Below are 10,084 nucleotides of genomic sequence, written 5' to 3' on the forward strand. Positions count from 1 at the left end.
TGGAATTTGACTTCTAAGGAGGGACATGATTTGAATAATCACCTAGCCAGTCACCTCGCAAGCACTGTGCGGCGAGATACCTGCAAACATTCTCTCTCATTTTGAAAAGACCTTGAGAAGAAAGCCTCAGCAACTAAAGTTATAAATGTACAAATGCCATACATAACAAGTATTTAAGGATTTTTCTAACGCGGATCTGAAAATTACAAGAAAAAAGCCCCCGAAATTTTGTTACTGGCCTCGTCACCCGCCCCTACAGTTTAAAAAGTCAAACGTAAAAAAGATTTTTGTGGAGTGTGGATCACGCACAGCACTACATAACCGCCTATTACAGCTGAACTAATACACTGTCCCTCAGGCTGCGAACCCTGGGACAGACTGAACCACTGCTCTCCGCTCCTAAACGCTTCCCCGGGCTCAGGCTGAGCCCTTCCTGCCCCTGGCGAACACCACTCGCACGGCCGCTCTAAAGGAAACGCTCCCGGAGACAACAGATCGCTTTTCATGAGATCTTCCTCTCGAAATCATAAGTTCTTCCGACTTCAGCCTTTACAACTGACCGAGGGGCTCGGCAGGAAGCCAGGGCAGACGGCGGCGCGGACACCCACCCCACTCCTCCCCACTGCGAGCGCTGCCTCCCGCGCTCGGCACCGGCCAGCCATCCCCGGCGGAGGCTCCAGCCCGCTCCCAAACTCACGTGGTGCAACAGCCAAAGGTTACACGCACCGCCGGGACGAGGATGACACCGCCGTTAGAGGCGCTTCCCACCGCGGAGCGGCCCCGCGCGGGGTCGGGCTCACCCGCTGCGAAACGCCCGCGAGGGCTTCGCTCTCCCGGCACCCGAAGTACTGCCGCATCCCTTCCTCGTCAGCGCCGGTCGATGAGCAGCCCGGCTAGGCATTGAAAAATCAAACCAGCCCGTCCGCTCCGACGGAAAGCAGCGTACGACTCGGCCGCGGCCAAAAACACAGCCCTGGGGGCGCGGCGGGCGGGCGAGGCTGCGCGGGTGCCGGGCTCCCAGCCCCCGCGGGGCGGCGAAGTGCCCGGGATGTCGGTGTCGTGCTGCCGCAGCGGGCTAATCCCGGCTACTTAACCCGGCGGGCGGCAGGGGCTGAGCACCACCTTAATCCACGGCGTGAGCGCGCCCGCCGGCCAGGAGCTTGCAGGGCCGTGGCGTGCCGGCCGTGTCCAGCCGCGGGGTCCCCGACGGTGTGGCGGTGCGCTCCCGTGGCGGCTCAGCCCCGCATCCGCTGCCCTCAAGGTCACGCCGTGCCCCGACTGCACGTTGGCGGCCAGGTGCACGCTTCGGTTACCTGCGGGGAGAACCGGCGAAAGCCCAGGAGCGCGGCACCCAGCCCCCTCCGGTCGCGCCAGCCCCCCTAGCGAGACCGGCCACGGCTCGTAGCCCCGCGGCGGGAGCGGAGCAACGCTGCACCTGCCGCCAGGCTGCTGCCCGCCCCGGTCGGCCAGCCGGGAGGAGAGCCGCCCCGAGCCGCCGCCGCGCTTACCTCTGCGCCGTGGGGCCGACACAGCCGCCGGTCGGGGGCCAGGACGAGGCGCCCGTAAACCTGACGCCGCCCGCTCGTTCGCTCGCCGAGCGCACAAGGTCCCCGCGCTCCCCGCCCTGCCCACGGCCGGCCGGCCCCGCCGCGCCGCCCCCGCCCTGCGGCCGCGCGAGGAGGGCGGGAGAGGGGGCGGGGGGGGGGGGGTGAAGCGGCGACGAAATTGGGGAGGGAAGGAGGGAGGGAGGGGGCACCGGCGCGGGGAGAGCCGGGGGAGGAGAAGGAAGGAGGGAGGGAGGGGGGCGCGGACCGCCCGCCCCGCCCCCGTCGCCTCACCGGCAGGAATCAGCGATTCGCCCTCCTCTCGGGCGCTCCCACCGTCGCCGCCGCGGCTCCCCGGGGCCCGCCCGCCTCCTTTCCCCCGCACACACCGGGCACCGCCGAGCGCGCCGCCAAGCCCCTGCGCCGCAGAGCAACCGCTACAGGAGCCGGGCGCCACCGGGCAGGGCAGGGCGGGGCGGGGCGGGGCGGAGCGCAGAGCCGCGATCCGCCCGCCTCCCGCCTCCGCCCGCCCGCCCGCCCGCCGCGGTCACTCACTTGCCCGCGCCCACCGCCCCCTCCTCCTCTCCCGGCGCCGCGGCCGCCGGTCCCCGCCGCCTCCCTTGCCGCCTGCGGAGTGCGGGCCACGTGACGGGGCCCCTCTGTCGGCCGAGGAAGGGGGGTCTCGACGTGCGGAGTCTTCAATGGGGGAGGTGGAGGCGGAGTCCCGGTAGGCACGGCGCCCGCGGAGGCGGAGCCTCGCGCCGCTGCCCGCCCGCCGCCGCCGCCACTGGCGGGCGGGAGGCTGACGCGCTTGTTTCCATGACGTCGGCGGGCGGGGCCGCGGCGTTTGATGGAGCCCGGCGGGCTTCGGGGGTCGGTGACTTTGCCACGAGCGGCTCTCGCGGGGCGGGGCGGGGGCGGGGCGAGGCGGGGTGTCGCGTCGTGTCACTCCGCCCGTGGCTCGCGGGCCGCCTCGATGGGGCGGGGATCCCCCGGCGGCGGGAGAGGCCGCGGTCCCAGGAGGGATGGGCGGCCACCGTCCGGACCGGGGCGCGTCTATTGCCCCGGTGGGCGGGGGCCGTGACCCGTGCCGGAGCCGTCCCGGGGGCGGGGGCGGTGCCGTCGGAGGAGGCGGCCTAAGGGACCGCCGGGCGCCTGGGCCGCGGTCCTCCCCTGCCCCAGGGGGCGCGGGGGCGCCGTGCCGTGCCGTGCCGTGCCCGCCGGTGCAGGGGCGGTGTCGCCCCACGGCCTCCCCCTCCCACAGCAGCCGGTGGGAGCCGCGTTGGCGGCTCCTGAGCAGCGGGCGCGGGGAGCCCGGCGGAGCCTGGGCGAGGTTCCGCCGTGTCTGCCGGGTGCGCTGCAGCAGGAGGTCCCTGTTGCGCGGGGCCGCTGGCGGGTCCGGAGAGGCAGGAAGCAGCGTGTCTCTCGCTGCCGACCGTGGGGATTAGGGAGCTCCGGAGCCAGCCTCCCGTCAGGCGTGTCCGCCTCTCGGGGAACCGTGGCAGCTCCCTCAGGAGAATAGGGAACGTGTGGGGACCGCAGGTGTTCAGCGCTTCCCAGTCTCCAGCCGAAGGCTCTTTGATTGGAGAAAGGATAACAAATAGGGTTATCAAGGTTTGAGCCCGAGTGAGCTGACCGGGGAGACGCTGGAAGTGAATAACAGGACTGGGAATTACGTTGGGAATGAAAATCCCCATTTCAGTTCTCTTCCGAAGCACCAGACCTCCCATTGCCCCCTCCCCCCAACGAAAAATACCCATCTATAAACTATGTCATTCTATAACCTATTTGTGTGGGGATTTGAGCTGTGTTTTGTCATCCCCCACTCTCCTCTGTTGGATATCTCGCTCGAGTGACTGGCCAGCTGCAGGTTCTTTGAGCCTGCCATAAATACCCTGCTTCACCTTCATTATCGTCCAAATCCTAGTGCTGCAAAGGAAATGAATGGAGAAGCTTATGCAGCTCTACAGTCGCAGCCCCGAGATGATGCAGAGCCTAGAGGGTTAAAGCAACAGGATGAAGTCAGCACAAAGCAGCCCACAAGGACTGGCAAATAAATAAATCATCCTAACTACGCTATTATTATGGCTTGCCTGAGGTTCATTGTCTCTTTCTTCTTTACCTGAATGTCTGTTACATTTTTCTCCTTGCTCAAGAGAAGCAATCAAAAGGGACTGTGAGCAGTAAATGGCTCCTGCCCATTTTGAATGTTGCTAAAAATACTACCTTACCTCTCCATAACTAGAGGTCAATTGAAAAATCAAAATAATGAGGTAAGCAATCCTGCAGACTGTTCTGTTGAGGACATTTCTCGCATTTCTTCCCAGAAGGAGAGTATAAAACCATCTGAACATACATAAAATAAATTCTCTTGCATTCTGTTTGCAGTTCAGCACCCTCCTCTGCACTTATGGCTGTAGCTCAGTGAGGCTTCCTTCCCCAGGCACTTGGAAATTACATTTCTCAATACAGCTTTATAAGACTGGCAGATGTGTTCTGCACAGTTCTGTCATATCTCCTGGCTCTCGGGCAGATAAAATTAGCTTTGGTACAGCTAAGAAGGAGATGATGTGTTTAAAGCACTGCAGTTTGGGTACATGTCTGTACCTGCTTCCGTTTGTCTTGAGGGAAGGTGGGTAGGTTGTGCTTCAGTGCTTTTTCTATGAAATGGGAAAAACGTCCTATTTTCTTCACAGGAAGGAAGCAAAGGTGGGAGGGGTACATATCATTATCTTTTATGATAGAATTCTCCAAATGAATAAATTTTTTCAAGGCACACAATAGTCACTTAATGTTCCTCTTCATGGATACACAGGGATAGCATAAAATCATGCAACCCATTGACTGAAAATAAAGAAAAATGTCTTATATCTCCACAGAATCTTCTCCCTGATGATTTAAAAAATTTCCAAATTCATCCTCATGCATGTGTCCAGCATGCGTCATGATTTTTTAAATTTTTATTTTCTTTTTGTGACAAAGAGGTTCTCCTGCTGTGTCTAAAGATTAGGACATGTAATTGATTAACAGAAAACATTTCCTATCATGTAGGTCACCAACAGTATAAGCAAGCAAAACAAAGATGCAGAAAGGAATATTTCTGGAGATCTTTCATTTAATTTTTGAAGAATGAATACCATTTCAGGAAAATTCAGAGTGGTTTGCAGACCATTTGGAAAGGCCTGATTTGATGTGCCAGTACTTCAGCCCATTCCATGACCAACATGCTAACAACACAAGCACCAAACGTTTTAATAGACACAGAAAATGTGTCACAGCAAATATGAGTAGATTGCCTGTATCTAATCGACTTACTATGAGACTTTTAACAAAAGAGTAAGAATTAGAGTATTTGGATCATGACAATATTTGGTCAAAGATTATTAAGGTGACCAAGATATACATTCCCACCTCACCTCCTGTATTAACTAGGGGACTTTTGGTAAAATCTCATTATGGGCTTGATCTGAGAAGAGAAAAACAGGCTTTTCATAGTTTGTGTATAGATCTTAACTTTATTGAATCTGTTTTCTTGACTGTTTTGCTAGTGCTGATCCTGTTCAAACTCAGTTTATTAAATTGGATGGAAGTGGAGAGCACAGACAAAGCGTGAGAAATTAGGGGAATATTTGTGTGAGCAAGGAGATATGAGTGTCTTAAGCTTCCAGGGGTTTTGCAGGACCAAATGTTTCAATACCAGGTACATGTCTCCCAGCTGACATTCTTAGTTCAGTACTACTGTTTGACCAATCTCTTCAGTGCACCATGGAGAAGTTTCCTATTCTCCATGCTCCTGGCTGATGGTCTGAGCTGTTTCCTGACAGGCCCTGGAGGCTATATCTTGTGATTGTGCTAGTATCCTGCACCTAAAAGATCAATCTGTTGCCTAAAACACTAAAAAGCCACCTAGATAGGCAAACAATAGACCACTCACTCATCTTTAGGTGGCACAATGACCAAATTGCTCTGTCATTCACCCATGCAGCCTAACAATGACCTTGTATAACAAAACAGTATTTCCATTTGGTCTTGAAATCCTCCACCCCACCCTTAGGAAAGAGGCCTATCTGTAAACATTTGCACTTTTATCAGCTCAAAATTCTTCCTCTTGACTGTTCGGTAACTCAGGATTTGTGCATAATGTGCTTCCCTTCGAGAATGCCTATGATAATTTCAAGTAGTTGATTTTATTTTCTCTACGCAATTTCCCTCTCAACAATTTTGGTTCATTTGGTTTTTGGTTTTTTGGGGTTTTTTAAATTCAGTTTTATGTTTTACTGTCATACTGCAGGATCAGGAGAGTGAAAGATTAAAAGAATAAACAAAGAAATGTGAGGAGTAACAGTTATTACACAAATCGGTTTTCATTTATGTTGTATATTAAATATATCAGGAAAAGATACACTGGACTTAATATGTTCGTGCCTGCTCTTTTCAAGCACCTCTGCAGCTCAGCAACATTACAGTCCCAAAGCAAATGAAAGAGTGGAAAGCTATTTCCTGAGCAAGGACAGGATGTCTACATGCAAATTAAAAAAGGAAAAAAAAAAAAAAACTAAAAAAATCCAACCAAAAAACCAAAGCATAAATCCTGGAATTGATGGAGAATTTCATCAGTTAAAGGAATTCAAACAAGCATGAGATAGAAGGGGTAAATAGAGCTGGGTGGGAAAGCAATAATTGGCACATCTATAAAGAGCAGGGGAAAAAAATGTTGTGAAGATTTTCATGATAAGACATAAATCATTAGACACAAGTATGGCTGGTGATGACATAATATGACCATGTGAAAGTGAGAAATGATGGGTGAATGGATGAATGCTATCACTCAGTAAATAACTACTAGAAATGCATCCAGTGAGCATCCAGCTACCTCCACAGAAGTGTCTTTTCCCATGTAGTACTTCCCCAGTTTGGAGCTGGTACTTTCTCCCCCATGACAAATTAATTCTTGAGTTCCTGGGAAATTAAAGTTTCAACCAAGGCTGTTCTTGCAGAAACTGGAAGCAGTTTTGTCCAGTTGACTAGAAAGTTTTGTTAAAAATAAGCTACTGTTTTAATTTCCCAGGAACTGCTTTTAGGCATCAGCTCACAGTACCTGTCCTTGGTATGGGCTAACATTGCTCTTGCAGCTCACCTATCACCCCAAGACTCAAAAAGAGAGGAGTGCCCATTATACTTACCAAACTATATAAGTCTTTTGGGGGGCTTGTGGTATGTTCAGTTGGGGATTGAAATAAAAATCTTAGTTCATTAGGTTGATGATACTGTGGATGTTTGTAGATATGATGCTTTTTTAAGCCTTCTAACTCATCTGATGAAGCTGTGGCCTTATCTTTGAGAGCCTCTTTTCAGCTGATGATAGTTTGTGAGGCTTCATTAATTTCACTCCTTTTTGTGACCTATTCCAGTTCATCCTGACTGAATATCTTGCTTGTAAATTGTAATGTTGTGTTCCTCTCCTCTGTGGTCAAGTGACAAGGGACTTATTTTTTTCTTCCTCTCCCCAAGATAAGATGCAAAAGGAGTAACCAAACTATCTCTCTCTGATCAACATCACTGACCTGTCTGAGTCACATTCCTGACTCACAAAAATTTGTCTTACAAAGAATAAATGTACACCCTCCCTGATCTCATCAGGGGTGGGTAATTTTCTTAACGAAAAAAAAGAAAAAAGTCTCTTTTCAATGCTAGTTCTAAGTCCTTTGGATAAGAAAATAGTTCAGTTATGTTTTAGGTTCCTTCAGCAAACATTAGCATTTCTGCCCCTTGGCAATTTTTCAAGATGGGTTTGAAGCATTTAAGAATCATTAGAGGTAACAGATCCCATCCTGCATATCTTTCAGCAGAGATGCCCTACCTTATTTGTACTCCCTTAGTCAAGAATTTATCATTCAAATAATAAGTGACTACCGGGACATAGCCAAATAAATTATTTGTTTACTTTGTTGATCACATACAGCTCTAAATCATCTTGTCTGGTTTCAAGACACTAAGGAAATTATCCCACCTACCTAAAATTGCATTTGAAGAATATTACTAATGACCTACTTCACATGCATTTTTTAATAGTTTAAACCTCTGGGCTCAGCCTTGCAAGCCTTACTCAAGAATCATCTTTTGCAGATTACAAATACAGATCTGAAGATTATCAAGGCCAAAATTTGGATATTTATGAAAAGGTGTGACTATAAAATATCTAGTATGAAAACTTCAAAAGAAATCACTCTCCACAGTAGTATAAATTATAGCAAAAGTATTTTAAAAATGTTTATATATGTGCATATATAAAAACAAGTATGTTTACAATTTTTAAATGTAGACTATGGGCAGTCGAAAGAAGAAAGTCTTGCCTTGAGTGTTGTTTCTATTGTCAGGTAATAATAGAATGATATATATTTAGGTAAGCAGAAACAAAGTTTTAAAAATAATTCAAAATGTGGCTTGTCAACTCAAAAATAAGGAAAATTACCTAAGTTCTTGTAACACAAGCTATATTTCTATTATGTACCAGCAGAAAATATCAATAGGGTTTTCCTCTAAGTTCCCTTTTGTCAATAGGACAAGATGGCAGCCTTGTCTTGAGCTAGCAGAGCTTGACTATACCCTGTTATGGGTACTTCTAGTAACAGTACTGCTGTGGGTTATCTTCAGGCTACAACATGTTAGGCAGAAGTAAAAGCAGTTTGTTTTACAAGAGAAGTGGATTAAAAGATGGAAAAATATTTTGCTCATGACAGCAGTCCAAACAGTGACAATTTTGTTACCTTCAGTTCTGACTGGATTCAGTGAGAGCTGCACGTGCTTAGTAATTACTAAAGCTGATGTCTATTTTAGTAAAAATATCTTGGATTACTAAAAGGTATTTTAAAATAAATACATGTAAAAGGCTTTTAGATCTTTTCAGTATTAGATCTACAGCAAAACCTAAATTTGTTTATTTATTGTGCTTCACTTGGCTTGATGTTAAAATCCAGGCCATTTCACTGTTCAACCACTTCTCAGTGCCTTTCATGTTCAAGCCCTCAAGCCCTGGCAGTGCCTTTTTTATGAAGCCATACACTCAGAATGGTCCACCAGGACAGCAGAAAGGGCCCACAGCTGCTCTGTGAAACTAGTTAGGAGCAATTGTATGAGATGTCCTTGACAGCATAAGCAGTGGTCTTTAAAAATGTTGCAAGACCAGCTGGCCCTAGGAAGAAAATGGCTGTGGGTCCATTAAGAGATGTGGTTCGTGGAGTTTCTTAAGGATAAGGTTTGAGTTGCAGGGTCCAAGTGCCAAAACTATCACAACCTGTTTTGAAAATGTCAAAAACTTTGATCTTTGTAAACGCTCTATGTTTATCTGCCTCCCACCTTTATGTGGTTCTGATGAAGTTTGTGATGCCCTGTCAAATTACAGGGAAATGTAAGCACTTGGAAAAGGCTCAAGGATCCCTCTCAAAGTTGTGGTATGTATAAATAAGTATAAAAACATACATATACATATACATATACATATACATATACATATACATATAGAGATCTTGCTTTAGAAGGAAACTCTAATTTAAAAAGATGTCCAGCTAAAACTCTAGAACAATATTATAACTAGCAAAACAAAAATTTAAAAATTGTAAGACAGCAGTAAAATGACCATAAATTCTGTCAATATTAGAAAATCTACCTTGCTACCTAAGCCAAAATTGTTCCTTTCCCTTTTAGTGTTTCTTTCACTATGCAAATATCCCTATCCATTTGAGTTTTGCTGTGAAGACAAGCAAAAATAACTATTTTAGAAAAAGTTAGGAGATCTGATAGTTTTAGATGGGAACCATACAAAATGTTGTTGGTGTTTGTTTATTTTTGTTTTATTTGTTAATTTGTTTGTTTTCAAAAAGGAACCAGAACTCTAATGGTAAACCATGGAAGTTAATAACCAGAAATGAAATCAGCAAGAGTTAATTAGGACCTCTGTAGCCAGAAAAAAGATAGTGTTATACAGATAAGGTTTGTTTGGCTTTTTTCCCTTTTCCTCTGATCTATTCCTCTTTTCTAAATTAGATAAAAAAAACTCCATGAAACATTAAATTGGCAGGCAAGTAAAGCTAAGATAAAGTACCTCTCTAAAACCCGTAATGCCAGGAAATTCAGAGATGTAGCTATAACAATACTCTTACCCCATTCTGCAGTTCTTTTAGAGTGTGGAATTTGTCATTGTTGACTGAGATAAATAAAAATCACATAATTTTTTGCGTCCCCTCAAAAATTTTTTGTTTTGAGGTTGAGGAGTGGAGTTTTTTAATAGTTCACTACAATATTTCTGTTTTCCCCTGTGATGTGTTCTGCACATTTAGATGTATTCTTATAATATTTTTGGGTTTATGGTTGACAAGAGTAAATATAGGTACATGAGAAAAATCATTTAATATAATATAAATCTCATACTTGTATTAGATGGGGCTTTTTTCTTGTCATTTTGTTGCGAGCTCCAAACAGAACAGGTATGTAGATTACTTGAACTTGTGCATGCCTTTGCAGGTTTAGGACATAAACTGCCT

At 47.7% G+C, this 10,084-nt stretch overlaps 1 protein-coding gene across 5 annotated transcripts in view; it reads right to left on the reverse strand.

Moving 5' to 3' along the window:
• Positions 1-2,140, reverse strand: part of ATP2B1 (ATPase plasma membrane Ca2+ transporting 1) — a 60,793-nt gene extending 58,653 nt beyond the window's left edge. For 2 of the 5 annotated variants that reach the window (XM_030238220.2, XM_050983817.1), the window contains exon 1: positions 1,839-1,974. The gene's annotated coding sequence lies outside the window, so the exon portion shown is untranslated. Of the gene's footprint in view, positions 1-1,508; positions 1,642-1,838; positions 1,975-2,099 lie in introns of those variants that run through there. The other 3 variants (XM_050983788.1, XM_050983810.1, XM_030238221.2) reach the window with 3 other exon arrangements.
• Between the last annotated feature and the right edge of the window lie 7,944 nt (positions 2,141-10,084).

This window comes from Serinus canaria, chromosome 1A (assembly GCF_022539315.1).
Source record: "Serinus canaria isolate serCan28SL12 chromosome 1A, serCan2020, whole genome shotgun sequence".
Classification (NCBI taxonomy): domain Eukaryota; kingdom Metazoa; phylum Chordata; class Aves; order Passeriformes; family Fringillidae; genus Serinus; species Serinus canaria.